This window comes from Gopherus flavomarginatus, chromosome 4, assembly GCF_025201925.1.
Source record: "Gopherus flavomarginatus isolate rGopFla2 chromosome 4, rGopFla2.mat.asm, whole genome shotgun sequence".
Taxonomy (NCBI): Eukaryota; Metazoa; Chordata; order Testudines; family Testudinidae; genus Gopherus; species Gopherus flavomarginatus.
In genome coordinates this window covers 44,306,295-44,323,412 of record NC_066620.1, presented here as the reverse complement: position 1 = coordinate 44,323,412, position 17,118 = coordinate 44,306,295, and the positions used below count along the sequence as shown (strand labels likewise).

At 40.2% G+C, this 17,118-nt stretch overlaps 1 protein-coding gene across 4 annotated transcripts in view; it reads left to right on the top strand.

The window, feature by feature from the left end:
* BICRAL (BICRA like chromatin remodeling complex associated protein) overlaps nucleotides 1-17,118 on the top strand; it is a 69,224-nt gene that overhangs the window by 6,831 nt on the left and 45,275 nt on the right. Inside the window, exon 1 of one of the 4 annotated variants that reach the window (XM_050951776.1) lies at nucleotides 9,650-9,818. The exons of 2 other annotated variants lie outside the window; for them this stretch is intronic. The gene's annotated coding sequence lies outside the window, so the exon portion shown is untranslated. Of the gene's footprint in view, nucleotides 1-9,649; nucleotides 9,819-12,399; nucleotides 12,487-17,118 lie in introns of those variants that run through there. One more of the 4 variants, XM_050951780.1, reaches the window with a different exon arrangement.

The following is a 17,118-nucleotide window of genomic DNA, read 5'->3' as shown; positions in this document are numbered from 1 at the left end:
AAACCATCATCACAATATTACCTGGCAACATGATGATATCATTGAAGAAGCCAAGGATTGAATCGGAATCAAGACTGCTCTACGCTTTTAGGCCTAGAAGTGGTTTTTCTTGTCAAGGAGCATCAACAGGGCAATATGGGAAAGATTGCATTACTATCTCCCATGCTGTAGTGGATAATGGTAGACTAGAGATTTAGCATTCTGTGGATTAAGCTTTTAGTTCTTGTTATTTAGCGCTTAAATTCAGTTAATTTTTGAAATTAGATTTTACCTGTACATTTAGTGTTATGAAATTTTAACAAATATGTACCACTGTTGAAACCCTTTATAAATAAAAATAATCTAGTATCTTCCATTTTATTATAGGGTTTTAAGTGGCAAACAGTATATTAAAACTGAAATTCCACTTTTGTTGTAAACCTGTGTTTCACGTGCTCAAATCTCTTTCAAAATGTTTTAGAGGTGAAACTTCATGTTTGCAGGGAGTTATGCAGATCTGGGGCTTAGCAAAGGTCTGGAAGACACAAGATGTGTTTCTGTTCCTGGCACTGACTTGCTGTGTGATTAAGTAAGTCCCAAATTTTAAATTATCTCTGCTAATTTTGAGTGCCCAACTTGTGATACCTGGGGACTGATTTTCAGATACTGAGCTCCTGCAGTTCCCACTGACTTCAACTGGAGTGAGTGCGCAGCACCTCTGAAAATTTGGCCTTACATGTCTAAAGCTGAGCATCCAAAAATGTAGGCATGCAAAACTAGAGGCAACTTTTGAATGTTTACCCATAAACTTCTCTGCTACAGTTTCTCCTTCTGTAAAATAGTTATAATAGCCATCTGCTTTATAGGTGTATTGTGAAGGTTAGCTAATTGTCTCATTTGTAAAGCACTTTGAGATCCTTGGTTGATAGATTTGATAAGTGCAAAGTAGTGATATATTTGGTCTCAGCTAAAGATTGTGTTTTGAATGTCTAACCTTTTGTTAAATAATGAAGACATACACCTCTACCTCGATATAACGCTGTCCTCCGGAGCCAAAAAAATCTTACTGCGTTAGGTGAAACCACGTTATATTGAACTTGCTTTGATCCACTGGAGTGTGCAGGCCCTTCCCCTCCGCGGGTCCCCCCCCTCCCCCCGAGCACTGCTTTACTACGTTATATCTGAATTTGTGTTATATTGGGTCACGTTATATCGAGGTAGCGGTGTATAAGACAACGTCAAGGCATTTATTTATAAATAGGACCCAATCCTCCATGTCACTATCTTAAATGCAGGTTCCATATCGTCCATGTGGAATTGGACCCTACTGCAGTATTTTTCAAGTGCTATCATGAAACATAGACTGTCTCGTAGCTTCACATCTCTGTTTACAGGGATTACACAATGATTCTCTGCTATAAAAGCTGGAAAAGATAAGAGGTGTGTGGCTCATTGAGAGCTAGTTATCATACTTGGCTCAAAACAATGGTCCAATTTTGCACACTTTTTTACAGGAAAAATTTTCTTAATTTTTTTTTACCTGAACAAGGACTGGGCCAGAATAAAGTGTAGGGATCGGGTCAGAAAAGTACAGTTTCTTTTGTCTGCCAGTGTTGTTTAATTATATAGAGCCCAATGTTGCAACCCTTATTCATGTTGAGTAGTACTTGAAGTCAATGGGACTTTACATGTGACTAGATGATGCATATGCGTGTGCACTGGGCCTCAGCCTAAAGGGTTCTGGCTTTTAATGAAACCCTTAAGATCCATTGTAGACCTCTGAGAATTTATGGGCCAAATCCCCTGGCACTTCTGGAGCAAGGGCCAGGATAAACCCTGTGTCCCAGATGGAAGAATTAGAAGGGAAGCTCTTAAGTAAAAAGATGGTTTCTATTTTCTTCAGGATTATTCTCGCTTAGGAGAGAATAGGATCCAAAATAATTTAGCAGTGGAAGTATACTACAGCAATTACTACTTTGCATTTATTCAAAAGTATCAAAATGGTGAAACTGAGGTCAGAGTGATTGTGAGCCAAATTTTCCGACGTGGCCTTTAATTTTGAATGCTTCCATTTCTGGCTGCACAACTTTAGGCACATTGGTCCTGATTTTCAGAAGAGTTGAACACCTAAAACTGCAATTGTGAGCAGCTGGTGCTCAGCACCTCTGAAAAGATACTGTGTTAATAGAGGGAATCATATGTACCTGATAACTTGGATGAGGGCTTAGGTGTTTGCAGTTGGACACGCAAAAATAGAGGCCACTAATAAAAGTTGGACCTAAGTGATGTACCCACAATCTCTCAATGAATCAGTGGGAGAGTCAGAAATGAACACAGGATTTATTTTGACTCCCATTATCTACTATGTTGCCTCCCTTTTATTTAATGTCTTTCCTGCCACAGTTCTACTCAACAGCAGGTCCTCCATCATGTTTCTGCTTTTTTTGTTGCAACCCACTGGTGTTTAGCTTCTGAATTACACCTTTAATATTGCCTACTTGAGCTGCATCCTGAACGGTGTACATTCTATGTCAAATGCTGATTGTGCCTTTGCTGTGGTGGGCCCTAAGATGTGGAACTTGGTCCGCCTTGGCCTCTATTCCAATCCGTTACCGTCACAGGTCAATTTTAAATATCTTACATCTTTTTTTCTGAGTTTCTTTTGTATTACTTTTACATAACCATTGTTGACCTCTTATGTGCTTATATCCTTATGCTTTCCCTATTTTTCCCTTGGCGGTCAGTGTTTTAAGGAGGATGCTTTTATTCATTCTCTCACTGTAGTTTTATGTGTTTATTTTATTTGCCGATTAAAAGGAGTACTGGTCCCTTGCTCTAGGTGTTTTTTGATGATCCTTAAATGTACAGTTGTGAAAGAGATTCTTCCAGTAATCAGCCTTCAGCTGTTCATGGTGATAGTCACAACAACCAACAATAAAACTGCAGCAAAAAACATGCTGAAGCTATCTGGCCAAAGCCTTACTAGTCCTTTGCAGCTAGAGAAAATAACATGGCCTTGCAGGATGCCCTTAACATCAATACATTCTGACATTCAGGGGAGGGGAGGGAGTTCCAAAACTAAGGGGGCCTCCTGGTTAACACCCTGTCAGCTGCTCCCTCTCTTTTATAGTAGTGGGGCTCTAGCTCAGGTGCCCCCACTGATACAATTTTGACAGTATAGTGCAGGGAGAGAGATGGTCTCTCCAGTAAGTAGCATCTAGATTAAGTAGGGTTTTCCAGGTTAAAATCAACATTTTTAATTCTACTTAGTATTTAATAAGTAGCCAGTGTAGATCCAAAACCATGAATATAATGAGCTCATGGCAAGATATCTAAATTAGCTGCTGAGCCCTGCACCAGCATCAGTCTCTGGATAGATTTAAAATGTAGTCCCATCTAGAGCATGTTGGGCAGTCTTATCTGGAGGTGGCAAAGGTACAGAAGACAACTGCAAGATCTAAATCTGATAGAAACAGTTTCAATTGTTTAGCTGTGTATAATGGGCAGGTTAGGGAGAGGACAAATCTGATTTGGTTGTAATTGCTGCCTGATCTTCTGATAGCTTGGAATCTAGCCAGACTCCTAGACTCTGCACCTGTTCCTCAAATGATCAACATCAACAATTTGCCTAATTCAGGCAGGCAGAAATTATTTTTGCCATCTCTTCTGGTTGTTTCCTCTAATAACCAACATCAGTCTTGTCTAAGCAGATAGCTCTCATCCACTAAGGCACTCTGGTACTCCTATTCTAAACACCATATCAAGAGTACTGCCCAGTATTAGAGCTGATCCAGCAAACATCTGGCATAGATTTACCATTGTCATGATGGCCATGAGCTCTTGATCTTATTCAGAGAACTTGTCATCCACGTGGAGACTGAGGTACGGTAATCTCTTACTATCCGCTTTGGTGCCTTTAAACCCACAATGGTGAGCAATCTGAGCAGCTCCTAGAAGGATTCCATTGTGCAGCAGAGTGAGTAACAGATTAACACCAATCTCATTATAACACTGTTCCAGGACTCTCAGAGAAGCAAGACATAGCACACTATATATGTGATCAGTTTTGGAGTAGATTTCTAGCATTTTTGGTTGGATGTAAACAAAACAGTTACACCACGCTGATCTTCCTTCATTTCATGCTGGCACTGAATACCGAGCTGAAGTATTGTCCAAGCACGTTCTGGCAAACTTGCAAAGTCAGGGGCCTCATCTTTCACTGAATCCTGAATCGTTATAACTTCATTCAAAGTTGAACCGGCAGGACAATAGGACAAGATCATTGTCCATTGACATGCTCTCCTTTCGAGAACAATTTTGGTATAGCCAAAAAAGTCAAAGTCAAACATCTCAATAATATGTATTTTCCTGTCTTTGTCTCCCCCTTCCCACTATCACGGGGCTCAAGGGACCATCCCCCAGGCCTCCAAATCTCAGCCCATAGCAGCATTGCTCCACCTCCGGGGCCACTCTAAAACAACCACTTAAGAAGGGAACCAGATGCCAGAGCTAGATACCAAATGCAGAACTCAAACTGAACAGTAGAATGCATTTTGATACTATAATTACCATCCAAACAGTAAAATTATTCTCATTATCAACAGGCCATTTACCCCTGCCTCCCATCCCCAAGCTGAGTTCACCAGCCCAAAGGGAGAAAACAAAAAGAAAATATTTTTTATATGTGTTGTACTATTTATTTTATTGTGAATTGTTATACATCATTCTGAGGGATTTGGTGGTGGGTTTGGGGAGACGCTTAAGAAATAAAACTAGTATTAATTCTAAAAGGACATAAGGTAATCTTTGTTTTCCTTGTATTACATGTTGTATAATCACCTACTTCTACTTGTCAAATGTTAAGCTCAAGCACATTAATGATTATACGTCCATAAGAACTTTTCTATAATCCAAAATGTAGAGGAGGTTTACATTTGCTTTTGAAATATGAGTTAATCATAGTTGTTTCTTTAAAATTACAGCTAATATACTGATAATTTAAAAGTTTAGCTTTTGTCTAGTTTTGGATTAAAATTATATATATATTTGGCTATAATAAAAGGTGAGGCTTTGTATTAAAAAATAAGAAAGAAAAGCAAAAGAAATCACTGTTTAATTGGAGCTTTAGAGCAACAGCTGTAAAACTTGCTTGGTGTGTCCTAATTGCCATGAGTAATAGAAAGAGGCTTTGAAAAGTAATCCTTTGCAATGCAATATAATAATTATATTCCAACCAAAATGCAGTTGTTTTAAAACTAAGTCTGTACTGAACCAGTTAGAGAGCTGGGTGTCACAAATAACAGATGTGGAGAAATAAGTATCAATGTATGCAAAGAAGAGCTATCCTCAGGAAGCAGGGACTGAATTTAGAGCATGAGAGTTCCCAAGAAAAGACTCCTTAAGGATAATAAACCTCAAGTGCCATATGACTTGAAATGGGTCATCAAACACAAAGTTTATATACAAATGATGGAACACAAATACCAGTTTTCTGTTCTCTTCCAAACATAGCCAGACCTCTTTCCAGACCTGGAAAAATACGTTTTCACAAGTAACGTGTTTGTATTTTCAAGTCCTTGTTCATTAAATGTGAGAAATATTTTTAGTTTTCACTCTTCAATATACATTCCCATACAAAAAACTCCACTTAAGCAGTCTAACCTTAACTCAGTGTTATCTCACCAACAAAAAACATGAAACATAAGGAAGTATACAATAAGTCATTCAGCAGATCTTCTACACTCCACTCATCACATCCCCTTCTCAACCACAGCTGCCCTCCTTTCACTACACACACATCTTCATCCTCAACCTGAACAACCAGCCTTAACTTAACCATATTTATTGGGTTTGTGTTGCTTTCATAAGTTACAGCCTACATAGTTCTGAACGTGGTTTTGTATTGGTTTTTAACTGTGGCATAGTATCAGATTAACAATAGTGGCTGTGAGGATTTTTTTAAAACATTTAGGAAGTTTTGTGAATGGATGATGTATGTTGGTAATTGTAATTAGGCAGTAATTTTTATGTGGAATTATGAATGTGGTATGTTGGTTTATTATATCTATGGTCAGAGTTCAGATTGAACATTGGTTGTTCAGGGAGATGAAGGAGACATGGATCATGTGTGTTGTATGGGAAGTACTTAATGAGTGGTGTGGAGTTTGGCTATTGAATGAGTGTTTACAGTTTGCATTGGAGGAGGATGCAGACTAGCAATCTTAACTCAAAGTTTAAAACTGGAATTTCCCAGTTTTGTAAATGTGTCAGTACTATGTGACAGCTATCCATGTGAACAACTGTCAGTACTGATATGTACAATCCTCTGCCTTCCCACCAGAACCCTCTTATGCCTCTTCATAGCTCAGCTTCCCTTTTGAATCCCATAAAGCTGAAATCTTCTCTTCCATGTCATCCTGTTGAGATCTTGTTCCCCTCCATGCCTGATTATCTGCATACTCTCAGCCCACCAATATCCTTCCTTCTTATCATGGCCCCTTACTTTCAGCTTTTAACTGTTGATCTATCTATACATATAGATGCATTTGTGGTTTCAAGGAGTAGGGATATGGGGCAAGGGTATGAGGCATACCTTTTAACTGGCTAAGCTCCAAATGTACAATGCCATGTGGCAAAGACCCAAAATTAAGGACACATTCAGGGAATTTAGGATGCTGTGAAACTAATTCCTTTTAATGTACATAGATAATTCGGTAATCTTTTTCTTGTAATTTTGTTGCTTCTAAATAATTTTCAACAATAAAAGTAAAGGGAGATGCCAAATTTGTGTAGATTGTAGGTCACTTTGGCATTAAAATGAGTGACATCAATCTAAATGAGATATTTGAGGGGCAGAGTAGTGGGCCATGGAGGTTGTAGAGGGAAGAGAGAGCATGTGGGAGTGAATGGGGATGTGGGAGACAGGGACAGTAGGGGGTGAAGAATAGAGAAATGGGACTTGAGAGGTGGGAGAGACCTGCATGTGGAAAAGGGGAATGATGTTTTTTCAGACTGCAGCTTCTCTCCCCTCTATTCCTCTTAGCTCAAACTCTACTTTTCACCCCCACAGCCTCTCTTCCCCTGCCCCACAGTTCACTTCTCCTCCATGTCTCCATATCCCTGCACACCTGCTATAGCTTCTTGCCACACCATGTCCTCCTAAGGATTTCCTTGCCTCCACAACCTTGCTCTGCTCTGCTCCCCACATTTCTGAGCGCCACTATTTCTCTTGGTTCCCTATGGTGGTTGAGGAAGTTGTTGGAGCCAGGGAGCAATCAGGATATATGTAGTGTGGAATTTGGGGAATAGAATTTTAATTGGGGGAACAGGCTGTGGAGGAACCACATTGACACTTGAAGGTCTTCCCCATCACTGCTGGCTCTGTTCGCTGGCGCACTAAGTGAGCATGGACATGGGGACCACTTGATGTGGTGATATCTCAGTGCAGGGACACTTGCAATTCCCTTTTCAAAAAGGAAGCATTTTTAAATGTTTTAAATTCAGTAGTCCTCTGAAAAGTTACTATTTTAAATCTGAAGAACAAATTCAAACTTTAAAATGTAGAACAGTGGGATTTTAGTACTGCTTTAAGTGCAAATCTCATTATTGTCTGAACTGTTGAATCCTTTCCAACTTCTTGTCGTTATAATAAATTATAAACTGTGTAGGCCAAATTCTACTCTGCATGGATTATTCTTGCAGAGGGGATTGGGAACTCCAAATGGGTACAAGTTTGCTACCCAGTAGAAGAGGGAAAGGGTTCTCATCCCTAAACCTGTTGACCCACATAGACCTTGGGAGCAGTAGTGGAGGCAAGTACAGCCATCTACTATTTCATCAGCTCCTGGACCCTGGACAGCAAGGTTATTGCCCTAGAAACTCCCTCCAAGGGGGAGGAAGTGCAAGTTACTGCAGCCTCTACAGTAATTTACATTGGCTTCTTTGTTTTTTTGACAGGAGACCCCACCAAAAATCATTTGACCCTTCTCCCCTTTCTTCTCACTTTGCACTGGCCCTTCACTACCTGTGGAACCCTAATGGTGGTGCTTTGCAGGACTGTGGAAAAGGAGCCAGTACTGCACGCTACTGTTCCCTTCCAAAACCAGGCTCTCCTCTGCTCACCAAATCAGAAGAAAACAGAAACCTATATTTGGAGCCCAATCCAATAATTTTTAATCATGCAAAAATCACACTAAAGTCAATAATATTGAATGGGGTGTAATTCCAGGAAGAATTTGGCCCAAATGGCGTTTTGCCTGAATAAGAACCCCAGAAGTGGTGTGCTTTTGTGTGTTTCATTTTGTGTGAGATAACTTGTGTGGGATAAGCCCTTTTGTAGCTTCATTTTAGGGTGGGATAACTTAAACCATTAAAAATAACATTAATCACATCTACATTTAAAATTAGGACATTTAGATACTATCTGTACATTAATCAAACATGTAATCTGGCCCTTGGTTTCTCAGAGAGGTTCTACTTATATCACCGTAGGCATTTTTTTGAAGTTGGTCATTTTATATAAAAACTGAAAATGAATATTTTCTGGGACTTAACAAATAACGAAAGAAAAATAGTGCTGCCGAATAAAGTCTCCAAATCCTGGTCTCTAAAGAGCTTTTACAAAATTAATTTTTTTAAGAAGGGTGAGGGGAAAAATAATTTTAGTCCAGACTATAAACTTTCCTCCCCTTGCTTTTTTGGTAAATTGCTCATTTATGAAATTACTTTCACTCTGAAATAAAAAATTCTGAAAACTAAAACTTGCAGCAGAAAAAGGAGAAACTGGTCTTTTAAAGAGCGCTAATAACGTTACCTATAAATTTTTCAATGTAAGAATCAGGACGCAATCCTCAATGAAATTTTTGTAAGCAAGACTTACACGATCATATCCAAATTTTATTTTGAAGAATTTATTTTAATGTAACTACTTTGTTCTGAAAGAAAACATTTCAGCTATTTTAAATTATATTGTATGTTAAAAACCCAGTTATATTTAAGTGAGATAAATAATTACAGAATTCAGTATGCCAACAAGTTCACTCCCTGACAAGTTTTGGATCAGATCTTGCCTTTCTAGATTATTCAAAACTTTAAAATCAATAGATATTCTGCATTTGCAGTGGCTTCAGGTCTGGATCCGAAAGTTCACTTTATTACTGCTGTCAGGTATTTCTAATTAAACTTTCTTTTATTAAGGTATTTTTTGGAGGTGAGACACATCCATAATTCACATTTTTTTTTTAAATATAGAAAGGTCAGTAGATTGCAACTTTTAACAGGAAGAAACCTGTTTTATACATCTTTAGATTAAAAAAAATACAAAAATTGTCCAGCATTTTACAACTTCAGTCTGGAAGAAATCTTGGAGGCTTTCTACATCTTTTTAGGAAAAAATACAAGGTTGTTTTTTTTTTTTTAAACAAAAATAAAAGTAGATTACAACTTCTAACTGAAAGTGAACAGCTCAGCTATATCTAGATGGTCAGATCTACAGTTCTCTTTAAAAAAACTTTTTAAAGTGTCTGACTTTAAAAAATGAAGAACAGAGTGTTAATTAGAGCTTGGAAAATAATAATAACGTCTCTGTGTGGTGGCTGTGTGTGTCTTTTTTCTTTCTCTCTGCTTATTCTCTCTCCGTGTGGCTGGCAACTCCTGCTCGCGCTGTGCTGTGCTGTGTTATGCTGTGCAGTGTTCTCTCTCGCTCTCTCTCTTTCTCTCTTCCCCCCTCCCTGCCTCCCTCCCTTCTCTGTGTGTGTGTGTCGCTCTCTCTCTCTTACACTGCCAGCCCCTGATGTGATGGCGAAGAAACCCCGTTGACAAGGCACTGCTTTTTCATGACGGTGAGTTTCCCTTTGAGTGTATTATAATTTTGTGATAAAAATTTCAAGGAAAAAAAAACACACAACCTCCTTCCTCCCTTCCTTCGGGGAGGGAAAAGAGAGGGGGGAAATCTATCTCCAGACAGACAGAAAAGAAAGAGGAGCAAATTAACAACCAGGAGTTGCCAAAACCAGGATATTAGGTTTCAGCCCAGAGAGCTATTGGCTCTGGGGCTATGTATATAAATATATATCTAGAGAGCGAGAGGGGAGACAGGGAGAAAGAAGAGGGATATTTTGGTGGGTGGTTGTTGGGCAGATGCTAATTCACATGGAAATGAAATATTTATTTCTTTTTCAGCGAGGCTGCGGTGGTGGCTGCTGAGGCCACTTGGAAAAAAAAAAGTTGTTTCTTAAAATAAAGAGGAGCGAGAGGAGAGGGATAAGGTTTCAGGTCCAGGCTGATAACTGCAGAGAGGGGAGAGGTTTGGGGTGTTTTTTTCCCCCCTCTTCTTGCTGATGCCATGCAAATGCAGGAGAGGAGGGGAAAAAAGTCTCTTTTAATGACTCATTGATTGAGCTGGTTTAAAATTAGTTGTTGGTTTTTTTTTTTTATTTTCCGCCCCCTTGATGGCCATCGAGAGGGCTAGAAAGAGGAGAGGGAGAGAGTGTGTGTGAGTGTGAGAGAGTGAGGAGCGAGGGGGATAGAGAGAGTGTGAGAGGGAGAAAGAAAAATAATCTTTTCAAATCTCCTCCCTCTTTTTTCCCCCCTCGTTTCTTTGCTTTTCTCTAAAGCTCTCTGGGCTGTGAAACGCTTTTTCTTCCTCCTGCTCAGGAAAATGGAGACACTTCGTCTCTCTCCTGGCTGCGTGGGGCTGGGAAGGATTTTTCTTTTTTTCTTCACTCCTGGCTTGATTTTCCCCCCGCTACCTGCTTCCACCACTCTGATCTTGTAATTCCTCTGAGTTTGTTTCTCTGATGTGTGTCTGCGGCGGATTTGTTTTTCATCGGTTTTCTTGTAGCCACGAGATTTTGTGGGGGTCTTTGCAGGTTGCTTCTGAATTTGCCTGTCTTTATTTTTCCCACGGCGTGGACCTGAGGATCCCTGGGTGTGCGTGCGATTTTGGGGCGGTGGATTTGAGTTTAATGATCTTTTTTTTTCCTTTGTAGGATCAGCCTCCCCCCCCGAACATATTGACCTGTAATCTATTTTAAAACGTAATAATAAACCGACTTTTCCTCTAGTAACCCTTTTGGTTTTGCATTTTAAGGGCTGTGTATCTGCTGCTTGGATTTTCTGCGTATCTAGTTCACCAGATTAGTGGTCTGAGCATTTTCTGAAAAATCTCGTTTTGAATTTGAGCCAACACCAAGCACTGTTGGCGTATGGAGGGGCTTCACTGAAACCTTCCGAGCTGAGGATGGGCAAAGTCGTTGTTGGGGGGGTGGTTTTTGTTCTGTTAGCTGTTTTCTCCTCCAACCTTAATAAAAATAAATCATCTTTCCGATCACGGGCTTGTGGGGAAGGTGCAGTAACCTGGCATCACATTTTTTAAAAACAGCCTCTAACAATTGAAGGGGAAATAGGTCGCGTTTGTATTTTAACGTGTTATTTACTGAGCGGGGTGGGGAGTGGCCGAGGCCTGACACACACTCTGCTCTCCGCCGTCTCGTCAGGATGGCAATTAAAAGGCGCGAGCCCCGCTGCCGCCCGTGGACGGGGCCGGCTCGCTGTGTGTGCCTGGGAGAGCGGGAGAAGATGGCGCTGTCTGGCTGCCTGCCAGCGTTTGTTGCGCAGTTTCACTGTGACTCTTCCCTCCTGGCCTCCTCCCCCACAGGCGCCATTTTAAAGCCCTGGGCGGTTGGGGGTTTTCTTTCATGTTTCATTCCACTATGTGGGGCATCGCCCTCCTGTGCGTATCTCAGGTCCTTTCCTTCGCTCGTTCAGCCTGTTCAAAATGCTGCTTCTCCAGCAAAGAGCACTTCTTTCCTCACTGAGGGAAAACCTCCTTTCGCTGCTCTCCTTCACTGTGGAGATGGGTGTGAAAGCGCTCGCCCTCTTGCGTGTGGGCGGGGGCGGGATGAAAGATCATGTTGCTGGGTCTCTTAAGGAAAAATGACACGGTTATTTATTTTGCTCTCAGTAACAGTTTCAGGAAGGGCCCTTACACATGTCTTCCACTTAGATTTTAAGTCTCTTCCCTGCTTCCCCCTTTCAGATTGTCCCCACAGCCTTTGACTAAGCTGCCACAGTTAGGGGTGCACTTCTGGGAGGTGTGAAGTGCTTTCAAATCCAAATGACTTCTGTGGGGGGTGAGGGAGCTTCTGTGTCCCAGAGGGTGGAGATCCTGTTGTTTAAAGGCTGGTAATGTGAGTGGTAATATTTGTTTACCAGTGAATCCAAAATGTGTTCCAGACTTGGGGAGGGAAACACCCCCTCATTTGAAATTCATTTCACAGTGAGATTTAAAGCATTTCTTTCCTTGTGGTGAAGGCTGCTGTCTCAGGCTATGATAATAATCAAAACAAGGCAGCTTAATAAAAAAGTAATAGGAATAGAGATTTTTGTAATGTCTCAATACACATGACAAAAATTCTTCATCACTAGAAAGACTATAAAACCTGCCTTTAAATAGCCTTGCAAAATTCTACTTAGCCACATGCCTAGGGCAAGTAACCCATTTGGTGGGTGAGTAAACAACACATTTTTATTATTCTCTGCAAGATAGACATGAATGAGTATTTTGTAGGTGGGGTGGAGAGAGGGCTGGTATGTTTTCATGATAATTTTTAAGACTGATTTTAAAAGAATTTCCCAATGAGAAGGCTCCCTCCCACTGGCTGAAACATGGTAGTTCTGTTATGATGAAATAGGTTTTGTTTTTTGTTTTGGAGCTGTGTGTATTTCAGTAAGACCATTGAATTTTCCCTTCTATTTAAAAAAATAAAACTTCATCATTCAAATTCTACACAGTTTAAAGTGTACCCATTAATGTGTGCATTTAGAAAAAGGGTAAAATCTATATTTAGGACAAATGAATGAACTCTGTCAAACTGTGTAAAAAAACTGCTGAAGCATGTGGCATATTGTTTGTTTCCCTTTGAATTTTATGCCTTTTGATACATCACAGTATGTCCCTGTCGAACTCAGACCTCTCATTCTTTTATGATGGTACTGAAAGACTTCCTCTTTTGGGATTAATTTTAAGGCATTTTTAAAAGCCTTTGCCTATTGGTGATGAAAGGATTTTGAGCTGTATTTTCAGTGAGAAATTAAACATTTTCCTTATTTTTTTTTTAAATCTCTCCCTTTACATAAACTATAATGTCTAGAGCATATAGTGCTACAGCCCTATTAATGCTTGTTTGTTTTTTTAAGACAATCTGTATTAATGACAGGACAATAAACTCTCCAAATTCATTATTTAAAATCAATTAAAAGGGGGTGAAATTCTTGTTTGCTTACCTCTGAATTTTATATTTTGTAATACATGAAAACGTGTCACTTTTAGAGCTGTTATTTTACATTATTTTGCTAAGAATAATATTGAGGGCGTGAAGGAGGAGTCATTTTATTAATAGTACTGATTATTTACACTACATAATATATCTGATTTGCACTAATGATTGGGAGATCCCTTGTGGATTATTTTACTAATTTGTGCAAATTAGTAAGTAAGTGACAAAAATACGGTAACAATAGCAAGGATACTGTGTCAGTAACTACTCAGTCCTGCAAATGCTTAAACACATGCATATGTTTACTTGTGAGTAGTTCCAAACATTTACAGGATTGAGACCTAAATGTACGAAGGGCATTTTCACAAGTGTCACTTTGGCCTGTACTCCAATTGAAAGTTTTGCTGGCACAGCTGTGTCAAAAGTGTGAAAAATTGCATCCTTAATCAACCTACCTGTGTTAGCAAAAGCCTCTGTGTAGATGCAACTATACCAGTAAAAAGAGTCCTTTTGCTGGAATAGCTGATTTTGTTGAGACTGTTATAAGGCAGTGGTAGTCAATTTTTTGCCAAGGTTTAGGCTCCAGGAAAAAAAACACCAACCCAGTAATAAGTAAATAAAAAGATTTCAGGGTCCGTTCAAAAGTGTCTGCTGGTCTGGATTTGGCCCGTGGTCACCTATTGACTACCCATAGTATAAACTATATTTGCAGAAGCACTCTTTTGACAGTGTAAACTGCTTCTCTCCTAGGATGACCGATAGAGCTATATCAGCAAAGACAAGCTATGGTGTAGATGTTGCTTATATTGGTAAACTGCATTTTTGCCAGTATTGCAGTGCCTCCTCCTAAGTAAGATTAGCGATAGCAGCAAAAGCTCATTTTTGCTAGTATGATTGTGTCTATGGTAGTGCTTGTACTGGCACAGCAATATAAGTCGGGATCACACTTTTTTACACCCCCTAACCAACATAATTTTGTCAAAAAGAACAAAAAGAACAAAAGCCCTTTTGCAAGTATAACTTATTTTGTTTGGGGAGCTGGTATAAACTATTCTGGACAGTATGAAATGCGTCTCCATTAGGAAGCTTTATTGGTATAGCTATACTAGCATAGCTGTACCAAATAAACCCTTTCTAGTGTGGACAAGGCCTTTGTGCTTGCTTACTTTAGTGCTCCCACGGCAGTGCTTTGAAGTGCGAGGGTGGTCGTGCACAAGTGCTGGGGAAGAGCTCTCCCAGCACTCCTGGTAATCCACCTCCATGAGGGGATTAGCTCTGAGCGCTGGGAGCGTGGCTTCCAGTGCTCGGAGCCTGTTTACGCTAGCACTTTAAAGTGCTTAGACTTGCTGCGCTCAGGGGGTGGGGGTGTGTGATTTTTCACACTCCTGCCCCAGCAAGTTAGAGCACTATAAAATGAAAGTGTAGACAAACCCTTAGAAAGTTTTGCCTCTCTAATTACACCAGTATAAAGCAGCAGAAAAAAACCCTCTAGTGTGGATGCAGTTACACTGCTTTAAAGGTGCTTATTCTGGTTTGGAAAGTGAAAGTTAGATGGGTAAAAGGTACCTTTATACTGGTATAACTGCATCCTCCACACAAGACCTTATGGTGGTATAACCATGTAGGTAAAAAAAATCACACCCCTACATGACAGAGTTATATTGTTACAACTTTTCTAGTGTAGACTATGTCTTTGATGTAGTTATAGAAACCCGGTTTTGCTTTGTTTTTTCATTCAGAATAATTGAGTTTATAGATTAATGAAATAAGAATTAACAAAATTAATTAACACTATATAATACATCCTTTCCCCTCTTAACTGGATTCCTCATCTAGATGATGTATCTTCTAGAATTGTTTCAAGAAACATTTTGAATGAGGAAAAGGTTTAAAAAAATGTCAGCAAGATACATCTTCCTTAAAATACTTTACCTTGTGATGAAGGACTTTGCAATGTTTAAAAAACAAACAAGCTTTAAAGTTAATTGCAACTGGAAGGGATCATCTTTCAAAGGGCTAATCTTGTAACACCTCATGCAAAACTCCTATTGGCTTTCGGCTATTCACACTGTATTTTCGTCAGTAAAGCTTTTGTCGATTGGGGTGTGAAACAAACACCCTCAACTGACAAAAAGCGCCGGTGTGGGCAGCACTTTGTCAGTGGGAGACACTCTCCCGCTGACAAAGCTACTATCCCTCATTGGGGTGGTTTAATTTGGTTGGCTGGAGAGCTTTCTCCTGCCAACAGAGAGTGGCTACACTGCATACCTTACAGTGGCGTGGCTGTAGTGGCATAGCTGGACCGCTGTAAGGTGCACAGTGTAGACGTAGTCTTAGTATGAATTTTCCCTGAGTGAGAAGTTACAGGATTGGGCTCGAAGAGCTGAGTTTATTAAGAACTTTGTGGACTGTGGGTGAAATCCTGGACCCACTAAAGCAAATGCCAAAACTTGCATTGACTTTCGGCCAAGAATCACCTTGTATCTTTTTTGAGGATTTCCATCCTATTTTTTTGGGGCGTTAGTGCAAACTAAGTACTATTAGGCCTTGGCTACACTTGAGAGTTACAGCGCTGGTGGTGGCTTTACAGCGCTGTAACTCACTCCCCGTCCACACTGGCAAGGCACATACAGCGCTGTATCTCCCTCGCTACAGCGCTGCATATACTCCACTTTGACGAGAGGAATAAAGAGAATAGCGCTGCTACTGCAGCACTGGGTTGCCAGTGTAAACAGGGAATAATTTTACTACTCTGTAACTGACCTCCTGAAGCTTCCCATAATGCTTTTAAGTAAAGATAACTCTCTTTGTTTTGTGGTGATGCCTCTGTTTGTTTTGTTGTGAACTCAGGGCTCCGGGAGCTTCTTATCAAAAAAACAAATACAGCTACTGTTTGCTGTGAATGAGCTCCCTTTGGAACGCCCACAGCTAGTGTTTGCTTGAAGAGAGGGGAAGGGAGGGGGCTTGAGGAGAGAAGCAGCACGGCGCTTGGGAGGGAGGTGAGGGTCCATTTTGGGGAGGCTGCTTGTCTGGTCTGTGAGGAAAAAAAGAGGTTATTTGCTTTCAGTAAGTGAGAGGGGTTAGGGGAGGGGGTCGGAACTTGCAAGGCAGCTGCTGACAGAGTGTCGGCTCCAAAAATCCACTTTCTCCCCCACCACGCTCCCTGTCACACTCCACCACCTCCCCTTTTGAAAAGCACTTTGCAGCTACTTGAATGCTGGGATAGCTGCCCATAATGAACCGCTCCCAATGCTGCTGCAGATGCTGAAAATGTGGCCACAACAGTGTGCTGGTAGCTGTCAGTGTGGCCAGATTGCAGTGCTTTCCCTACTCAGCTGTACAAAGACAGGTTTAACTCCCAGCACTACAGCTGCAAGTGTAGCCATACCCTTACTTCAGTGTGTTCAAACATTCGAATTGTTCATTCATCTATTAGTTCAGTGTGTTCAAACATTATTTGGTTTCCAGGACAGGATGATTGAAAGGTACATAGTGTCACATTCAGCATGAGTTATCACCAGTAACACAGTATTATTTCATACATTCCTCTGTACTTAAAAGGTGTTCTTTCTGTCTTTTCCAAGATACCTAATTACTACTTTAGTTACTAGTCAGGTGTATTGACTGGAATGCCATTGAAAATGTCTGTACTGACCCTGTTTTACAAGTAAATTAAGTAATCAAATTCTGTTCCCAAAATTTTAAAATCTGGGATTGCATTAGGTCACTTTCTCTGTCCAATATCTTTAAAAAATATGTAAACATAGCAAAAGAGCATGAGATACAGCTCTTGTGAACAGCAAATTAAATAAAACTAACTGAAGAAACTGGTACAAGAAATTATTTATAACACTATATTGCA